The following is a 20,753-nucleotide window of genomic DNA, read 5'->3' on the forward strand; positions in this document are numbered from 1 at the left end:
TTGGAGTAGTGTGGACCCTAATCCAATATGAGTGGTGTCCTTATAAGAAGGTGGATTTTGGACACAGAGGAGAATGCCATGTGAAGATGAAAGCAGATATCAGGGTGATGCTGCTACAAGCCAAAGATGGCCAGAAATCCACCAGAAGCCATGACAGAAACATAGAACAGATTCTAATTCTTAACTCTCAGAAGAAACCAATCCTGTTGACAAAATTAGTTGACGTCATTGATCTCCAACTTCTAGAACAGTAAGGCATACATTTTGTATTTAAGACATGCACTTTGTGTTACTTTATTATAGCAGCCCTAGAAAAATAACAATCAACCCATTCATTCCACTCTTAGGTATTTACCCAGGAGAAATGAAAGTTTATATCCAGCAAAGAATTCTACATGGATGTTCACCATAGGTTTATTTATAATTGCCCCAAACCAGAAGTAACTTAAATATTCATCAGGTTAATAGGTAAATAAAATAAATTTTAGCATATTTTTATAATGAAATATGTAGTAGTTAAAAGAACAAACTACTGATAGACTCTACATGAATAAAATACATAATTAAAAAAAACTGCTGGATGAAAGAAGTCAGGAACAAAAAATACATCCTATTATGATTCTTGTTGAATGAAATTCTAGGAAATGCAAAACTAATTTATATAGTCATAAATCTCATAATTTGGGAGGACAGAGCTTGAGGGATTGGTTGGGAAAAGGGACCAAGGGACTTTTTGTGGTGATGAGACTATACTTTAATTGTACTGGTGCTTATATTTGTGAAAACTTACTGAATACTACACTTAAAAATGGCAATTTTTATTTTGGAAATTATACCTCAGTAAATTTGATTTTTAAAACTGTATGGTTAGTAAAAATATGGTTAAAAATACTTAGGATGGAAATAATACATATAGAAACAACACCAATTCCTTCTTTGATTTTAATTCTTAACATTATGGTGTTCATTTTCATAAACAGTGTAATAAAACATCTAGCTATAGAGTCATTATTTTTTAATGGACATACTCAGGATTTTTGGCATTGTCTCAAAGCTGTCACTGAGAAGGTTGTTGGGTGTTTTGATAGTAAGCTAGAAAACTGGAAATTAGGTTGGAAATGAACTCAAGTATAATTGAAAAACACATTGCAGGGATTTGGATTATTGATAAGGGTTGCTTTTCACATGGAATTTAACAACAATGCACAGTATTTGCTATTTTTATGAAGTATTTTACCTATCTAGATTTATGCTTAAAATGGTAAGTTTAGGTGTGGCCTCTTACTTTCAAATTTCCATCCCCTTGGCTCTGTATATTTTTAGGAAAGTTGGATGAGGTAGATTATCTAAGAGCAACAGGGAAATTAACAGGGTTGAAAACCATTAAAAACTTAATTAGGATTATATTCAGGTGCTGTCTGTTAAAACGCTTTAGTATTCCCCAACTTGGTTACACATGCAATCACCTTAAAAATACCTACACCTGAATCTCATACTTACTTGTTTTTAATTGTCCATGAAGTAAAATTTTAAAAATAGTTCCAGTTGATTCACATGTGAAACCAATGTCCCTAAATGATTGGGTAACTTTCCATGCTTGCCATATGACTATATATGTATGTATGTATGAATGTGTGTGTGATCAGTTGTGCCCAACTCATGTGACCCCATGGACTATAGCTCATCAGGCTCCTCTGCCCAGGTTCGAACCTGAGTCTCCTGCATTGGCAGGCAGATTCCTTACCACTAGCACCACCTGGGAAGCCTGACCTATAATTGATAATCTGTAATAAATTGGGAAATCATGGTTTCATGGCTCTGGTTGACTCTAGCCTTTACCTATGAATCAATTGGTTTCTGTGGATGGACACCTTGGGTTTTTTACTATTCTAATTACCATCTTTACAACACTTTATCTGAAGTTTCTACTTTGAAGTTATAGAGATGTGGAAATGGTTACTTTAGAGATAAAGCATTATCAGTTAAAAATGTTTAAAAAGAAAAAGTATTCCAGTACTGTGAATTTCTAAACTACATTCTTGTTTAGTATAAAAGCCTCCAGTTCAATTTATCATAAAGGATTTAGAAGTATGTAATAGAATTCATAGTTTCAAAAGTTTTAGTTGTATGTTATCCTTAACTAATCACTTTCTAGATTAGTTTTGTTATGGACTGGATTGTGTCCTTGCCAAATTCACATATTGACATCTTAAAAACCCAGTACCTTAGAACATAACTCTATTTGGAGGTAGACCCTTCTTCTTAATTGGCTATGTGGAGTCTTATTTGCAGCTCCCGGGGTCTTTCTTGTGTGAGTTCTTTTGTTGTGTCACATGGGCTCCAGAACACGCAGGCTCAGTAGTTACTGAGCAGGTTTAGTTGCTCTGCATCTTGTGGGATCTTAGTTCCCCAACTAGGGATGGAACTTGAGTTTTATGCATTATAAGGTGATTTCTTTACCACTGGACATCAGGGAAGGTCCTGAAGTGAGGTTGCTAGCATGGGCCCTGATCTAGCATGAGTGATCTTCTTATAAGAAGAGATAAGGACAGAGATGCACAAAGAGAAGACCAGGTGAGGGTATGGGGAGAAGATGATTAGCTACAAGCCAAGGAGAGAAACCTCGGAAAAAACCGATCTGCTGACACCTTGATCTCAGACTTCTAAGGGTAAGTATTTTGAGAACACACATTTTTGTTAAAGACATCTAGTCTGTGGTACTTTTTTATGGGAGCCCTAGGAAACTAACACAGTCCTTTTCAACATCCAGCTGATCAGCAGGACCACCTGTAGCTACAGGAAAAATTAAAAAATGATGTGCATACCAATTAACTTATAGTTAGAGGGGGAAAAATGTAGGGTGAATGAACATAGATTTTTTTTCTTTTTTTTTTTTTTCAGTAAGGCCTCCATGTGATTTTTTTGGTCATTGAGGACAGGTTTACATTTAATTAAGTTCTTTCAATAACAATCTGCTGCAAAGCTGCTTAGTAAGACTAACTTGAAACCTGATAAACAAGTCATACATTTTTTACAATCTACCCAGGTTCTATTTGTTATTTTGACAAGTATGTTCCTTAAATTATTTAGTATTTGTTCCTTGTGAGATATAAAACAAAAGTAAATGGGTTTAAATTTTTGTTATCTGTTATTAAAATTCCTTCTTGTGTGGCTTATGCAGAAAGATGTTATTTATTCTATTGTAATATTTCCCTTAAGATTCAGATCTCAATATGTTCTTGTTTTCTCTATGTGATATCATAGCCCCATAGAAAATATAAATGCCAAGATTTTAAGCCATTGCATGAGTATTTCGAGGATTAATTATTAAATTACAGCTTCCAGAATTCTTTGGTTTTATTTCTTCAGAGAGAATATGCTTTATCACGGGTAAAGAAAGGGAGAAAAATTTCTGAAACTGAAAAGAATACAAATAAGAAAACTGCAGGAAATAACCATTGAAGAAACTGTTCAGAAATGCCAATTTAAATTTAGTTCTTTCCAGACTCTTTCCAAACAAGTTCTGTTGCTTACTAAGCTAAAAATAGTTACCACATAATAATTACCTGCACATGGGAATTTTCCAGGACCTGACCTCTATAATTTGGGATAAAAATCACCTGGAGACCTCTGGTTGCTTCTGATAATCAGTTCTGACACAAAGTCAGAATTTAAGATTAAAAAAGTAAATGCTAGAATACATGGTCTGTACTCAAATCCTAGCTTTTCTCTTTCTTGGCTTTGTAACCTTGGGTAATTTTTTTTTTTAATCTCTGTTTGGCTTATTTTACCACAGAGATTTTTTGTATGTGTGTGTCCATTTATTTAAGGCAGTAGTTAACAATGTTAATTTATATCAGAAATCTATTACAATTATGTACAAATCCTTGCATCCTTCTCTATCTTCCTTTATACTTCAGTAGTTGATGAATATTTTTCTTTTCTGTCTTATTTCTCTCTTCTCACTGTCTTTTACACTGGTAATTTATGTTCTATTTGTTGCTATTCTGTATCAACCACACAGCAGTATGATTCTATCTTAGTCTTCATGAGAAATTACTTCATTGGTAATATCTTGAAAAGAAGCTCTTGCTATTGTCAATCACACTTATCTTACTTGTCATCCCCAAGATCACCTTACAAGGAAAAGATAACTCTGAGATGATTGGTTGTTAAGGTAAAAGAGGAAAATTGAAGATGGTAGTGTCAAAATATCTCAATAAATCAGAGCAAAAAGTCTCCGCTTATTAAAGAAACTTCCTCTTTACCAACTTTACCCACTCAGGAAGTTCACCCTAATAAGCCTTCGGTTTTTTCCATTAGGTCATCACCTGATTCATCATCTTATGAAGCAGGGACACTAAAACCCTACCCTAGACCAACACCAATGTCAGCTGCTTAATTGCTATAAATCATAATCTCTCTTAGTTTTTAGCTCCTTTTACTATCTTGTTATTCGTACTTGCTTCTGAACTTTAATATTCCTGACTTTCAAATATCCTTTTTAAAATCTGTAACATGCTTAACACTTGAGTATCTTACATGTGGAACATAATGTTATATAATCATTTGTCTTGCACACAGCTGTTGCAGTTATGTCTTTTATTTCTCAGTTTGTGTACCCATGAGGAAGAGACTGTATTTTTTTATATATCATTAAAAGTCTTTTAGGAATATTAAAACCATTAGTTGAAAGACACTAGAGAGCAGAGCATCCCTATAGTGTTCATAAAACAATTGACCCTTGAATAATGTGGGGGTTAGGGGGCACCACTGTCCCTTCAGCAGAAAGTCCTCACATAACTTGACAGTCAGCCCTCCACATAAGCAGTTCCTCCATGAATGTGGTTTCAATTCTGTGGATTCAATCAACCACATATCATGTAGTATTGTAACAGTACCTATTTAATGACAAAAGTCTCTGTGTAAGTTGATCTGAACTGTTCAACCCCTGTTGTTCAAGGATCCATTCTAATTGAATGGGCAAAAAAAACACATACTTTTACCATTAACAATTTTGGGAGGTTTCCACCTTAAATGATCAAAATCAACATTTGAAATAATGGAGCAATATGATATTGGGACGTCATTTTGTACCACCTGATTTGATCCAGAATGAAGTGTACAGCATCACATAGTATTACTGGAAAGAAATGTATGAATTTCTTCAAGGAGATAGGTGTAATTTCCAATTTACAGGAAATGTATGAGCTAGAGGAAATCATTAAATGATGCCACAAGGAAACATTCAACCAAGTGCAGAGTGTGACATTTTATAAAAAATACTGACCTAATCTTTTCAAAAATCCAGTATCATGGGAGAAAATAAGGTAGGAGGATTGTCCTACACTAAGACTACAGACACATATTTAAAAGTAAGGCATACATTTAGGCTACTTTATGATTTTGAAAGTAACAAGTATTTAAGCAGAATTGGAAAAATCTGATTATAATCTGGATGATATATTAAGAAATTGTTAATTTTATTTGAGGTGTGTGTTATTATTGCAATATACATAAATGTCCTTATTCTAAGGATCTGTCCTCTAAAGGATTTAGGAATAAAGCATCATGTTGTCTGTAACTTTAATTGTTTATTAAATATTATTTTTATTTCTGTGTTTATATATATAATAAGGAGAGAATGCATATTTGAAAAATGCTAACATTTATACAATTTTTGAATATGTCTTCACTGTATTATACTTTCAAACTTTTGTTATAATTTTTATAATAAAATTTGGAGAAATGTATAGTTTTGTGAAAAGGCAATTGCAGCTGTAAAGATGGTACAGTTTTTTATTTCAATCAATCTTTATTCATTAAACACTTATAAGCATCAGACAGATTCCAGCATTCAAAATATAGTCAGCTATTGTACACTGTTAGTGGTAATGTAAATTGGTGCACCACTGTGGGAAAACAGTATGATGGTTTGTTGAAAAACTAAAAACAGAATTCCAATATAACCCAGCAATTCCGTTTCTGGGTTTTCATCTGAAAGAAAAAAAATAAAACCTAAAAACACTAAATTGAAAAGATGCGTGCACCCAAATAGTCATAGCAGCAGTATTTACAATTGCCAAGATATTGAATAAACCCTAAGTGTCCATCAACAAATGAATGGATAAAGAAAATGTGGTACATGCATACACAATGGAATATTACTCAGCCATAAAAAGGAACAATATTTTGCCATTTACAGCAAAATGTATGTACTTGGAGGGTATTGTGCTTATGGAGTAAGTCAGACAGAAAAAAAACAAATATAGTATGATTTCACTTGTACATGGAATGTGAAAAATATAGCAAACTCATGGATATAACAAAAAAGAAGCAGACTCACAGATAGAACACATTAGTGGTTATTACCAGTGATGGGTATGTAGTACAGGAATGGAGACATGGAAGGCCCAAACTACTGGGTGTAAGATAGGATCATGGAGGTATTATACAATATGGGGAATCTAACCAAAATTTTCTAATATCTGCAAGTGGAAAGCAACCTTTAAAATTGTATAAAAATATTTTTGAAAGTTTTTGCAATCAATTTTTTTAAGTTTGGTTAAATCCATGAAAACTGCATTAAAACAAATTACATCTCAGAGGAATAAAGAAAGTAATAAAATATACATCTATAAAATAATACAGATTTCAAAGGAATACAAGATTATTTACCTTTAAGATGCAAATTTAAGGAAATCTTTCTATAGCAAGTAAGATCAATCTAAACACAGGAAAAATTAAAAGTCTTTCAAGGTCACTAGAAATTCTATTTAAATAATAAAGAATATTTGACAATTAAGCAACTCCTAGAAGTGCTTCCTGTTTAGATATTGTTTTAGGCAGCCAGTACACTCTATAGTTTTTGTACAGCATAAAATTTATGGTCTTGTTAAAGGGAAAAGAGGTGACATAAGAGCAGTAACTTGTAGTCAAAGGGATCTAGGCCATTTAACTTTTAGTAGTGGCAATTCCTTTCATTTTTATAGTGCTTTAGTTTTTTTCAAAAGGGCTTTGCCCTGCATTGTCTCAATTTTTGTTTCACAATACTCCTGTGGGTTAAAGTTGTGAATATCATGATTCTCTATACTATGCAAAGGGCTTCTCAGATGGCAGTAGTGGTAAACAACCTGCCTGCCAATGCAGGAGATAGAAGTTTGATCCCTGGCTCAGGAAGATTCCCTGGAGGAGGGCCTGGCAATCGACTCCAACATTCTTGCCTGGAGAATCCCATTGACAGAGGAGCCTGGCAGGTTACAGTGCATAGGGTCACAAAGAGTCGGACAAGACCGAAGCTACTTAGCACACAGACACATACTAGCAAAAATCAAACAACTGAGAGATCTTTAGGTTGTGCCTTGCAGAAATATTGACTTCCTTTATGTAATGGGAATACTAAGAATAGTGCCTATCACATGGTAGATAATCAATAGATTTCTAAATAAATGAATCAATAGGAAAATGAATAAGTAAATTCTTGAACATTTGAGTTAGTTGGGGAAAAATGTAGGAACTCTGTTCCACAAATCTCTCCACTTGTCTGCCCTTAAGTAGTGGTTTATTTTCTATGTAGGTCAAGAGGGTTTTATGAATGAGTGAAATATTTATGCTCTGGAAAGACAAGTGGCCATGTAATTGTTTTTATTTAATTGTACATAGAAGGAAAGATTCAAATTTAAGTAAAAATTTCCCAACAATGCTTTCAGACCATAGGCCAGTAGTCTAAAATAGTGCTGAAATATTTTAAAATTTAAATTGAGTAGCGACATTATCTAAAGACTAAAGAAGAAGTAAAAACTGGTAAGCTTCTGTTTATGCAGGAAATCCTTCCAGTGTAATCACCTTAGAAAATTTATTTCATCAAAAGACACCTTTACAAACACATTTTAATGCAATGGTTATATTTATTTTTGAATGGGGCTCAGAATTAATTTTAATTCTTTGCTATTTAACGGCTCATTTCCCAGCTTGCTTATAAAAATATAGTTTTTAGGTAGGTGCAAATGCAAAAGTATTGTTATAGAATCTGTCATGAATCACATCACTAAATGAAATACACATTGAAGGATTATTGCTGTGTTTTTTTAATGGTCTTTCCCATTAACAACCCACTAAAATTCTTTGGCACCTTGAATTCTGTTATCCTCAGAAATTTGTTTTCAAGAAATATAGCTACATTATTCTCAACTCAGTTATTCTGGTACCTCAGAAAAAACTAAGAAGTTCTCTTCTTCTTTTAATTTGCTTATATCCACAATATAAGCAACTATAAATTTATGAAAAGATTTTTAATTAAAGGAAGAAATGAAGCATATATAGTGGAAAGTTCATAAATGTCCTATATACCCCCAGCTTCACACATCATAGTCTCCATCATAATCAACATCCCCCACCAGAGTGATACATGTATTTGTCTACTTCAACACATTGTTATTACCCAAAACCCATAGGCTTTGGATTTTGGAAACATAGCCTAGTATTTGCCATTATGGTACCATGCAGAATAGTTTTACTGCCCTAAAAAATTCCTCTGTGCTCTACCTATTTATCATTCTCACTTCCCGAACCCATAGCAATAACTAAGCTTTATGCTATCTTCATAGTTTTTATTTTTTCAGAATACCATATAGTTGGAATCATACAGTATGTAGCCTTTTAAGACTGGTGTCTTTCAGGCAATAATATGTATTGAAGATGCCTCCTTAGCAATCAATAATATTCAATTGTCTGGATGTATCACAGTTTGTTTGTCCATTCACCTATTGAAGGACATCTTGGTTGCTTCTAAGTTTTGGCAGTTATAAGTAAAGCTGGAGTGAAGTCACTCAGTCATGTCTGACTCCTTGCGACCCCATGGACTGTAGCCTACAAGGCTCCTCTGTCCATGGAATTTTCCAGGCAAGAGTACTGGAGTGGGTTGCCATTTCCTTCTCCAGCAGATCTTCCCCAACCAGAGATCGAACCCGGGTCTCTCGCATTGCAGGCAAACGTTTTACCATCTGAGCCACCAGGGAAGACAAGTAAACATGCTGTAATCATATATGTTCACATTTTTGTGTGGATATAATATTCAGGCATGTGTATTCAGTTGCTCAGTTGTGTTCGACTCTTTGTGATCCCATAGACTGTAGCAGGTCAAGTACCTCTGTCCATGGGATTTTCCAGGTAAGAAGCTGGAGTTACTTGCCATTTCCCTCTCCAGGGGGTCTTCCCGATCCAGGGATCGAACCCATATCTGCTGAATTGGCACGTGGATTCTTTACCACTGAGCCATCTAAGAAGCCCATAATTTTTCAACTCATGGGTAAATACCAAGGAACAAATTACAAGATCATATGATCAGAGTAAATATAGTTTTGTAAGAAAGAGTCAAGCTGTCTTTCAAAGTAGCTCTATTGTTTTGTTTCCCTGGTGGCTCAGATGGTAAAGCATCTGCCCGCGATGCGTGAGACCCGGGTTCGATTCCTGGGTCGGGAAGATCCCTTGGAGAAGGAAATGGCAATCCACTCCAGCATTCTTGCCTGGAAAATCCCATGGACGGAGGAGCCTGATGGGCTGCCATCTCTTGGGTCACACAGAGTCGGACACGACTGAAGTGACTTAGCAGCAGCAGCAGCAATGAATAGGTGTTCCTGTTACTTCACATCCTTGCTATTAATGGCACCTGGTGTTGTTTTGGATATTGAACATTCTAATAAGCATGTGGTAGTAACTCATTGTTCTAATTTGCATTTCCCTGGTGATATGTGGTGTGGAGCATCTTTTCCTATGCCTATTTGACATTTATCTTCTTTCATGAGGTATCTCTTAAGGTCTTTGGTCCATTTCTCAGTTGGTTGGTTGTTTACTTATTAATGACTTTTAAGAGTTTGTTGTATATTTTGGATAACAATACTTTCAAACACTACTTTCAAAACAATACTTTTCAAATGATTCTTCTGCAAGCATTTTCTTCCAGTCTCTGGTTTGTCTTTTTATCCCCTTGACAGTGTCTTTCCCAGAGCAGAAAATTTCATTTTTATAACATCCAGCTTATCAATTCTTCTTTTCATGGATTATGCCCTTGGTGTTCTATCTAGCAAGTCATCACAATACCCAAGATCACCTAGATTTTCTCCTATATTATCTTATAGGAGTTTTACACTCTTGCAATTTATGTTTAGGTCTGTCATTCATTTTAAGTTAATTTGTGTGAAAGGAGTAGGGTCTGTATCTGGGTTCACTTTTTTACATGTCAATATCCATTTCTCTAGCATCATTTATTAAAAACACTGTCTTTGTTCCATTGTACTGCCTTACCTCCTTTATTGAAGATCAATTGACTGTATCTATGTGGATCTATTTCTGGACTCTCTATTCTGTTCCTTTAATATATTTTCTGTTCTTTCTTCAACACAACAATGTCTTGGTTATTGTGCTTTATAGTAAGATTTAAAATTGGGGATTATAAATCCTCCAACTTTGCTCTTCAATATTCTGTTGGCTATTCTGAGTCTCTTGCCTGTCCATATGAATTTTAGAATCAGTTTGTCATTATCCATGAAATAATATTAGGATTTTGATTGTGATTGCATTGAATATATAAGCAAGTTGCAAAGAATTAACATCTTGGCAATTCTGAGCCTTCCTATGCTTTGACATGAAATATCTCTGCATTTGTTTTGTCCTTTTTTGTATTTTGTTCATTGGAGTTTTCTAGCTTTCTTCTTATAGACTATGTACACATTTTAAATTCATATCTATTTAATTTTACTGAATAAAGTATAATCAATATTGATTTTGAATTCACTTATTTATTTCTTACGCATAGAAAAGCAATTGACTTTTGTATATTAACCTTGTATCTTGCAACCTTGCTATAATCACTTAGTTTCAGGAATTTTTGTCAATTCTTTTCAGATTTTTTACATAGGTAACCATGTCATCTGTGAACAAAACCAGTTTTATTTCTTCTTAATTTGTATATCTTTCATATACTTTTCTTGTCCCATTCATTAGCTAGCACTTCTGGTACAAGTTTACAAGCATTTGTGACAGGGTTTTTTTTTTTTTTTTTCCCCCTGATATTAGCAGGAAGGCTTTGAATTTCTCATTATTAAATATGATGCTAGCTGTAGGTTTTTTGGTATTCTTTATTAATTGGATGAGGTTCCTATTTATTCCTAGTTTACTGAGTGTCTTTATGAGACACTCAGTAAACTAGGGTATTGGGTATTGGATTTTATCAAATGGGTTTTTTGCATTTATTAATATGATTATTGATTTTTTCTCTTTTGTTTGTTGATGTGATGAATTACATTGATTGTTTTTCAAATATTGAACTAGTCTTTTATACCTTGAATAAACTCTTTTTGGCCATAGTATATAATGTTTTTCACACTGTCAGATTTGATTTGCTGACATTTTGTTGATAACTTTTGCATCTGTGTTAATGAAAGATAGCGGTCTATAGTTTTCTTGTCATATTTGTATGTGCTTTGGTTTTAGGCTAATACTGGGCTCAGAGTTAGGAAGTATTCCATTTGCTTCTCTATTCTAAAAGAGACTATAAACAATTCATATAATTTCTTCCTTAAATATTTAGTAGAATTCACCAGTGAACACTTATGGCCTGCTGTTTTCTGTTGTATTCATTAATGATTCAATTTCTTTCATATATATAAGCCTATGCAGATTTTCTATTTCATTTTGTGTAATTTGGGGAAGACTGTATCTCTCAGGGACTTGATCTTTTGCATATACATTATCAAATTTGTGGGAACAAGGTTGTTAATCATATTTTTTAAATAAAACTTTAATGTTCAAGGGATCTGCTGTGATAATCTGATTTTATTTCTGATCTTAGCAATTTATGCCCTTTCTCTTTTTTTTTTCCTTAGTTAGCTTAGCTGGAGTCTTATTATTAGTTTTGCTAATCTTTTAAAAGAAACAGCTTTTGCATTCACTAATTTTCTCTATTGATTTCTGCTCTAATTCTTGTTTTTTTTCTTTTGTTTACCTTGAATTTGTTCTTTATATATATATTTTTTCCTAAGGTGGACACTTAGATGATTGATTTTAAGTCTGTTTTCTAATATATGCATTCAATGCTATAAATTCCCCTCAAAGTGCTTCCTTTTCTGCATCCCATAAATTTTAGGCTGTGCTTTTATTTCCATTGAGTTCAAAATATATTTTAACTTCTCTTAAGATTTCTTCTTTGAGTATTATTTAGAATGTGTTTAATCTCCAAATATTTTAGACTTTTCAGCTTTCTGTTATTGATTTCTAGTTTAATTCCACTGTTGTATGAGAGGAGAGTCATAAGAATTCTCATCAAACATTTGCTTGTTTGACGGTGCAGAATGTGGTGTATCTTGGGGAGTAATCTATTGCACTGTTGTTGGATGAAGTAGTTTGTAGTTATCTATTATATCCCATTGATTGATGCAATTACTGAGTCAACTATGTGCTTACTGCTTTTCTGTCAGCTGACTCTCTCAATTTCTGATAGAGGAGTGTTAAAATCTCCAGCTGCAATAGTGGATTCATTTATGTCTTTTTGTGGTCTTTCCACTTATTGTTTCTCACAGTGTATGCTGTGTTCAGCACACCACACACTGAGAATTGTCATGTCTTCTATGAGGGTTGACTCCTTTATTATTATGTAATATCCTTCATTAGTCCTGATAACTTTCCTTGCTCCAAAGTTGACTACTTTGGAAATTAATATAGCTGCTCATGTGTTCTTTGATTAGTATTAGCATGGTATATCTCAATCTATTTACTTTTAATCTATATTACATTTAGACCATTAACATTTAACCTAATTGTGGATATAATTTGTATTGATATATACTATATTTGTTGCTGTTTTCTACTTGTCTTGTTCTTTGTTCCAATTTTCATATTCCAATCGTTTCCTGCATTTTGTGTTTTTAATTGAGCATTTTATATGATTCCATTCTCTTTTTTGTAGCATATCAGTTACATTTCATTTAAAATGTGTTTTAGTTACTGCTGTGGAGATTGCAATATACCTTTACAACTAATACAAGTAGACATTCAAATAGCACTATATCATTTCATGGATACCACCTTATTATTACAAAATAATTCTGATTCCTCCCTCTAACATGTTTATTTTGCTGTTATTCATTTTACTTGTCTGTAAGTGTGTATATATATATATGTGTGTGTGTGTGTGTGTATGTATATTTAAATACACATTACTCTTTTATTTTGAAGAAAGTATTCTGTTAGATCAAATAGAATAAGAAAAATAAATTTTTATCTTCACTTATTTCTTCTTTGATGCTCTTACTTCCTGCATCTTATCTATGTTGTTTTCCTCCTCTCTAAAAATCTTCAAGCATTTATTGCAAGACAGGTCTACTGGCAATACATTTTCTCAATTTTTATTTTCCTTAGGAAGTCTTTCACTTTTGAAAGATAATTTTATAGGGTGCAGAATTCTAGTTTTTTCTCTCTCTGCACTTTAAACATTTCAGTACACTCATTGTTTTGTTTTTTGTTTTTTTTTTTTTTTTTTTTTTTTTTTGGCATGGATTCTGAGAAGTTACAAATATTTCTTAGCTTTTTTCTTGCATATGTAAGGTTTTTTTTTTTTTTTCCTTTTGGCTTCTTTCAGGACCTTTTCAGTATCTTTTATTTCCTTTAGTCTGAAAATGATATGCCCAAGTTTAATATTTTAGCATTTAACCAGCATGGTGTTCTCTTGGCTTCCTGGATTTGTAGTTCGGTGTCTGACATTAGTTTGGGAAACTTCTCAGTCTTTTGGACGGAGCTGTGTGCTTAGTCATTCAGTATTGTCTGACCCTTTGTGATCCCATGTCCAGGCTCCTCTTTTCATGGGATTTTCCCAGCAAAAATACTAGAGTGGGTTGCCATTTCCTTCTCCAGGGGATCTTCCTGACCCAGGGATCGAACCCACATCTCCTGCATTGGCAGATGGATTCTTTACCATTGAGCCGCCTGGGAATGCCAGGGGGCTTTACACTTTGTTGTAATTTTTTCCTGATATCTGTACATGAAGAATTGGGTAAAAGAAACTGCTGTAAATAGACCTTTAGTAATGTGGCAGTATGCTGTGGGGGCAGGCAGGCATTGTATAATCCTGTGTTTAGGTGTGCCTCTGCACTGTGAACTTCACAGGTACTTCTCAGTACCCCCCTTTAAAATGGGCTGGAGTTGTGTGTTTTTGTTCTTTTTCATGGAAGCTGGAGGAGACTGGTATTTCTCATTTTCTTTTCTCCATGCAGGAGGCAAGAGCCAACTGGAGTAGGCTATTTCCCTTTCCCAGGTTCAGTTCAGTTCAGTTCAGTCTCTCAGTCGTGTCTGACTCTTTGCGACCCCATGAATCGCAGCACGCCAGGCCTCCCTGTCCATCACCAACTCCCGGAGTTCACTCAGACTCAGGTCCATCGAGTCAGTGATGCCATCCAGGTTACTTAGCCTCTAATAACATCCCACCTGGTTAGGCTCTAGTTAATGAGTTTCCACTGAGAGCAGATCTTATTAAGAATCATGGATTGCTCTACTGTATTTCAAAATGGCTGTTTTCCTCTGCTCATGTGGAAAGCACAGGGTAGTTTTCTCTGGGATTCACTGTGAGAAGCTAGTTAAGCTCCTGGGGTGAAGTTCACAAAATATGGGGACCTCCCTGTGAGTTGTTCACCCTGAAGATTTTACTTCTCAGGCTTTCCACCCTGAGCCTCCAACAATTCTTCAGCTAGAATTAAGATTTTCTTACCCCACACTATTTTCCATGGAGGTTTCAGCTCATGGTTTTCTGTTCTGGTAAGTTGTGATTTCCTTTTTCTTTTTAAAAAGTCTTTGTTTATCTGTTTGTCTTCACTGGGTCTTAGTTGTGGCACATGGGATCTTCAGTCTTCCATGCAGCATGCGGGCTCCTTAGTTGTCTGCAATATATAGGTAAGAAAGTTTCCCCAGAGTACTGAAGTGAGTATACCAATCAGTACCTATCTGCAAGAATGAGAACTAGGAATTGACTGTGGAGGGAAAATACACGTAAACAAAAATGGGACAACCTAAGGGGAAGGGATTATACAGACCTGACCCAATAAGAAGAAGAGAGAGGGAGTGGGGAATCTTTTGTTGTGCTAAAATTTTGGACTAAGGTTAAAATAAATCCACATATGCAAATGTAGGTTTAAAACTAATAAAATAGAAAAAACTTAATCTCCACAGTTACTTATGATTTTTTCACAATTCCCAGGGCAAACAGGCAGTTGTGAATACAACTCACATCATATAAGAAATTAAACCATTGGGATGGGATTGGAAAGCATTGACCTCTAAACATAATCAGTATTTGTGATTTCAATTCAGTTATAACACTACATGGATCACTATAAAAATTTGTATAAAGCTGGGAAATCTATTCCCAGGAGTTTCATATATAGTTAATATAACAACTACCTTGAGCCTAAAGGATTAAAGTAATTCAAAGTATATTAATCCCTCCTGAGCCATGCAAAGCTGTGTTTGGTTTACCCCAGAATCGCCAGAGTTTTCTTGAGCTTTCAGAAAATTCATTGGTAGTTGAATTTAGTTAGTTCCTCATCTTTTTTCTTTTGGGGGGCATCCAAGATTTTATAAAACATTGAAATTAAAAGATTACCATCATATTTACTATTTATTCTATAATTCTAAAATATTATTATTTTAAAAGCTTAGCAATTCTGTTAGAAATAATTCTCCTTCCCCCACTTCTATGTCTCCCCCAAACACGGTGTGTACCACCATAGCTTCAAAATAAAAGAAATGAAGCAAAACAGAAATAAATCTCTTAACAAGTATAATAATATGCAAAATAAATCATTTTATAAACATCAGAGCCGCATGTTCTTAACTCAGATGTAAATTTTTTTTAATGAAACCTGATAGTCTTGGTACAAAAGATTTGATTAGAGAGTAATTCAAAATGGAAAATATTGATAAAATGACTTTTAAAATATATGTCTCTACATCAAAAACAAGAATATATTTGGTTTAGTACTTGAAATTCTGTAATTTTTGCTTTTTGAGCCCATGGCTATGTTCTTACACATTAAACTTTCCAGAAAAATAAAAGATCACGCTTATTGGCAATTTCTAATTCCTCTTGAACTGTTGTGTTGTATGAAAACTATCATACATATCTGCTCATACCCTGAAGAGAAAGAATATTATTGATATATCAAGCTGTTAGAAACCTTTAACTGCGGCCCTCAGGATATAAAGTTTTAATGAAATGTCAGAAAATGATACGTTAACAAAATATTTTAATAGGTGTTTTTGGGGGGGAATATCTTTTTTTTTCTTTTTTTAAACTGTTTGGGTTTGATAAGGCCAACAGGCCAGAAGATAACTGCCATTGAATAGATAGTTTGTACTCTCAGATTCAAGAGAGGGAGAACACATCACATCATGAGGGGCTACACTAGGAATCACCTGTGGTCAACTGAAGGGCAGACCATTAGCAAGAGCCTATATTGTGGTTTCCAAGGGAAAGCAGGCAAGACAGGGCAAACAGGCTTAGAACTGGCCAAGTTTGAATAATTTTAGTGGCTTTAAAGAGTAGGGTCTGTCCATGGTTGCTTAGTACCTGGCCCTGGGTTAATTAAGGTAGGTGGATATTGGTCCAGGATATAAGAGTCCGATAGGTAAGGTAGTGGTGGGTATGGACTAAATAGGCTGCTCAAGAAAGCAGCTTGAGCAGACTCTTGCCAGGGATTCAATACTGGGTCAAACAGTATTATAAAAGTGAAAGTCACTCAGTAATGTCCAACTCTTTGTGACCCTATGGTCTATACAGTCCATGGAATTCTCCAGGCCAGAATACTGGAGTGGGTAGCCTTTCCCTTCTCCAGGGGATCTTCCCAACCCAGGGTCTGAGCCCAGGTCATCTGCATCGCAGGTGGATTCTTTACCAGGTGAGCCACAAAAACTGTTACAATTGTTTCCTCGATGTCTTAACACTAGTTTGAACTTGATTTTTTGGGTGTTTCAGTGGCCTGAATAGTAGGAGACACAAAAGAGTAGGACATAGTTGGCCTAAACAGCATAGAAAACATTATGAGAGAAAAAGGAAAGAAACAAATAGAAGTATAAGGGGTCCTTATAGGCTGCTCATAACTTCAGTTTCTCATTAGGTGATATTAGCCAAGAAAACATCTGAAATTTCTGTGGTATCTGGTACTATCTCCATGGTATTATAGTGTGATAAAAGTATTGAACCTATGCCCCATAGAGTTAAAAAACATATTTTGAAACCAAACCCCAAAGGGTGAACAAAAACTGATGACTAATAGAAATCCTTGAGCTTGTCCTATTGTTTGTTAAAACCCCCTTCACCTTGGCATATCTTTACTGAGCAAGCTCACCTTAATTATTTTATTGCAAATTGCATACCCTCCAAGCTTCACATAACCCACACAGTAAGGTGTTTGCCACATGTGTTTCCCAGGAACTTGAATCAGCTGTGTCTAGTTCAAGCTTGAGCAGGCTGAGGCTGGCTGGGACCACCAACATTAAAACTGTACCTATGCAGATAATCATGATGGTGTGATCACTGACCTAGAGCCAGACATCCTGGAATGTGAAGTCAAGTGGGCCTTAGAAAGCATCACTATAAACAAAGCTAGTGGAGGTGACGGAATTCCAGTTGAGCTATTTCAAATCCTGAAAGATGATGCTGTGAAAGTGCTGCACTCAATATGCCAGCAAGTTTGGAACACTCAGCAGTGGCCACAGGACTGGAAAAGGTCAGTTTTCATTCCAATCCCAAAGAAAGGCAATGCCAAAGAATGCTCAAACTACCGCACAATTGCACTCATCTCACATGCTAGTAAGGTAATGCTCAAAATTCTCCAAGCCAGGCTTCAGCAATACGTGAACCGTGAACTTCCCAATGTTCAATCTGGTTTTAGAAAAGGCAGAGGAACCAGAGACCAAATTTCCAACATCGGCTGGAAAATCGAAAAAGCAAGAGAGTTCCAGAAAAATATCTATTTCTGCTTTATTGACTATGCCAAAGCCTTTGACTGTGTGGATCACAATAAACTGTGGAAAATTCTGAAAGAGGTGGGAATACCAAACCACCTGACCTGCCTCTTGAGAAATCTGTATGCAGGTCAGGAAGCAACCGTTAGACTGGACATGGAACAACATACTGGTTCCAAATAGGAAAAGGAGTACATCAAGACTGTATATTATCACCCTGCTTATTTAACTTATATGCAGAGTACATCAAGGGAAAGGCTGGACTGGAAGAAACACCAGCTGGAATCAAGATTGCTGGGAGGAATATCAATAACCTCAGATATGCAGATGACACCACCCTTATGGCAGAAAGTGAAGAGGAACTCAAAAGCCTCTTGATGAAAGTGAAAGTGGAGAGTGTCAAAGTTGGCTTAAAGCTCAACATTCAGAAAACAAAGATCATGGTATCCGTTCCCATCACTTCATGGCAAATAGATGGGGAAACAGTGGAAACAGTGTCAGACTTTATTTTTGGGGGCTCCAAAATCACTGCAGATGGTGACTGCAGCCATGAAATTAAAAGACGCTTATTCCTTGGAAGCAAAGTTATGACTAACCTAGATAGCATATTCAAAAGCAGAGACATTACTTTGCCAACAAAGGTCCATCTAGTCAAGGCTATGGTTTTTCCTGTGGTCATGTATGGATGTGAGAATTGGACTGTGAAGAAGGCTGAGCACCAAAGAATTGATGCTTTTGAACTGTGGTGTTGGAGAAGACTCTTGAGAGTCCCTTGGACTGCAAGGAGATCCAACCAGTCCATTCTGAAGGAGATCAGCCCTGGGATTTCTTTGGAGGGAATGATGCTGAAGCTGAAACTCCAGTACTTTGAACACCTCATGCGAAGAGTTGACTCATTGGAAAAGACTCTGATGCTGGGAGGGATTGGGGGCAGGAGAATAAGGGGATGACAGAGGATGAGATGGCTGGATGGCATCACTGACTCGATGGACGTGAGTCTGAGTGAACTCCGGGAGTTGGTGATGGACAGGGAGGCCTGGTGTGCTGCGATTCATGGGGTTACAAAGAGTCGGACACGACTGAGTGACTGAACTGAACTGAACTGATGCAGATTCCAATAAATAAACTTTTGACATTAGAGGGCCCCAAACTCTCCCCTCAGATCATGCTAAACCCCACCATTTTAGAACACACATCCCCATACAGAAGCAGTGTAACTGAGACTTCACAGAATACTGATTACTTCACCTTTTCTCTGCCTCCAATTGTCTTTCCCCATGCCTAAGACCACCTGCTTCTGTATCCCTTAAATAGCTCAAGCCCCTCACCTTCAGGGAGGAAGATCTGAGACTGGCTTTCTCATCTCCTTGCTTAGCTGCCTTGTGAATAAACCCTTTCTTTGCTGCAAATCTTGGTGTCTCTGTTTTGGCTTGCTGCTGCTGCTGCTGCTTCTGCTGCTGCTAAGTTGCTTCAGTCGTGTCCGACTCTGTGTGACCCCATAGACAGCAGCCCACCGGGCTCCTCTGTCCCTGGTATTCTCCAGGCAAGAACACTGGAGTGGGTTGCCATTGCCTTCTCCATTGTGTGAAAGTGAAAAGTGAAAGTGAAGTTGCTCAGTCATGTCTGACTCTTAGCGACACCATGGACTGCAGCCTACCAGGCTCCTCCGACCATGGGATTTTCCAGGCAAGAGTACTGGAGTGGGTTCTCCTTGGCTTGCTGCACATCAAGCAAATGAACCTGGTTCAGTAATAGTGTGCATTAGGCATTTTTTGATGATATTTTGGTGTATCCCCCTATGGAAACAGTGACTGACTTTATTTTTTTGGTCTCCATAATCACTGCAGACGGTGACTGCAGCCATGAAATTAAAAGACACTTGTTCCTTGGAAGAAAAGCTATGACCAACCTAGACAGAATATTAAAAAGCAGAGACGTTATTTTGCCAAAAAACGTCCATCTAGTCAAAGCTAGGTTTTTTCCAGTAGTCATGTACAGATGTGAGAGTTGGACTCTAGAGAAAGCTGAGTGCTGAAGAATTGATGCTTTTGATCTGTGGTGTTGGAGAAGACGCTTGAGAGTCCCTTGGACTGCAAGAAGATCCAACCAGTCCATCCTAAAGTAGATCAGTCCTGAGCGTTCATTGGAAGAACTGATGCTGAAGCTGAAACTTCAATACTTAGGCAACTTGATGCAAATAACTGACTCATTTGAAAAGACCCTGATGCTGGGAAAGATTGAAGGCTGGAGGAGAAGGGGACAACAGAGGATGAGATGGTTGGATGGCATCACTGACTCAATGGACATGAGTTTGAATAAACTCTGGGAGTTGGTGATGGACAGGGAGGCCTTGCATGCTGCAGTCCATGGGGTCGCAAAGAGTCGGACACTACTGAGCGACAGAACTGAACTGGGGTATCCCTCAGGGCAAGGTGGCAGGCACAGCAGCTATGTTTGTTGAAGGGTATGAACTGATAGATCAGTCAAGTGTACTCCCTTAGGTAGGGGTACATGAGATGGCAAGGAATATACCAGAAACATGGATTAAATGGACAGCAAACCCCCAAAATATAATAAAAGCTCTAATAACAAACTGCCCCCTGGTAGCTCAAACCGTAAAGAAACTTCTGGCAATGCAGGAGATCTGGGTTCAATCCCTGGGTCGGGAAAATCCCCTAGAGAAGAGCATGGCAATACACTCCAGTATTCCTGCCTGAAGAATTCCATGGATAGAGGAGCCTGGC

General features: G+C 36.3%; 1 long non-coding RNA gene across 2 annotated transcripts in view; it reads left to right on the forward strand.

Moving 5' to 3' along the window:
- Positions 1-1,828: 1,828 nt before the first annotated feature.
- The window catches only part of LOC129619935 (uncharacterized), a 106,374-nt gene continuing 87,449 nt past the window's right edge, over positions 1,829-20,753 (forward strand). Inside the window, exon 1 of one of the 2 annotated variants that reach the window (XR_008698295.1) lies at positions 1,829-2,669. This is a non-coding gene — a long non-coding RNA (uncharacterized LOC129619935). Of the gene's footprint in view, positions 2,670-13,550; positions 14,803-20,753 lie in introns of those variants that run through there. The other variant, XR_008698294.1, reaches the window with a different exon arrangement.

This window comes from Bubalus kerabau, chromosome 9 (genome assembly GCF_029407905.1).
Source record: "Bubalus kerabau isolate K-KA32 ecotype Philippines breed swamp buffalo chromosome 9, PCC_UOA_SB_1v2, whole genome shotgun sequence".
NCBI classification, from domain to species: Eukaryota; Metazoa; Chordata; class Mammalia; order Artiodactyla; family Bovidae; genus Bubalus; species Bubalus kerabau.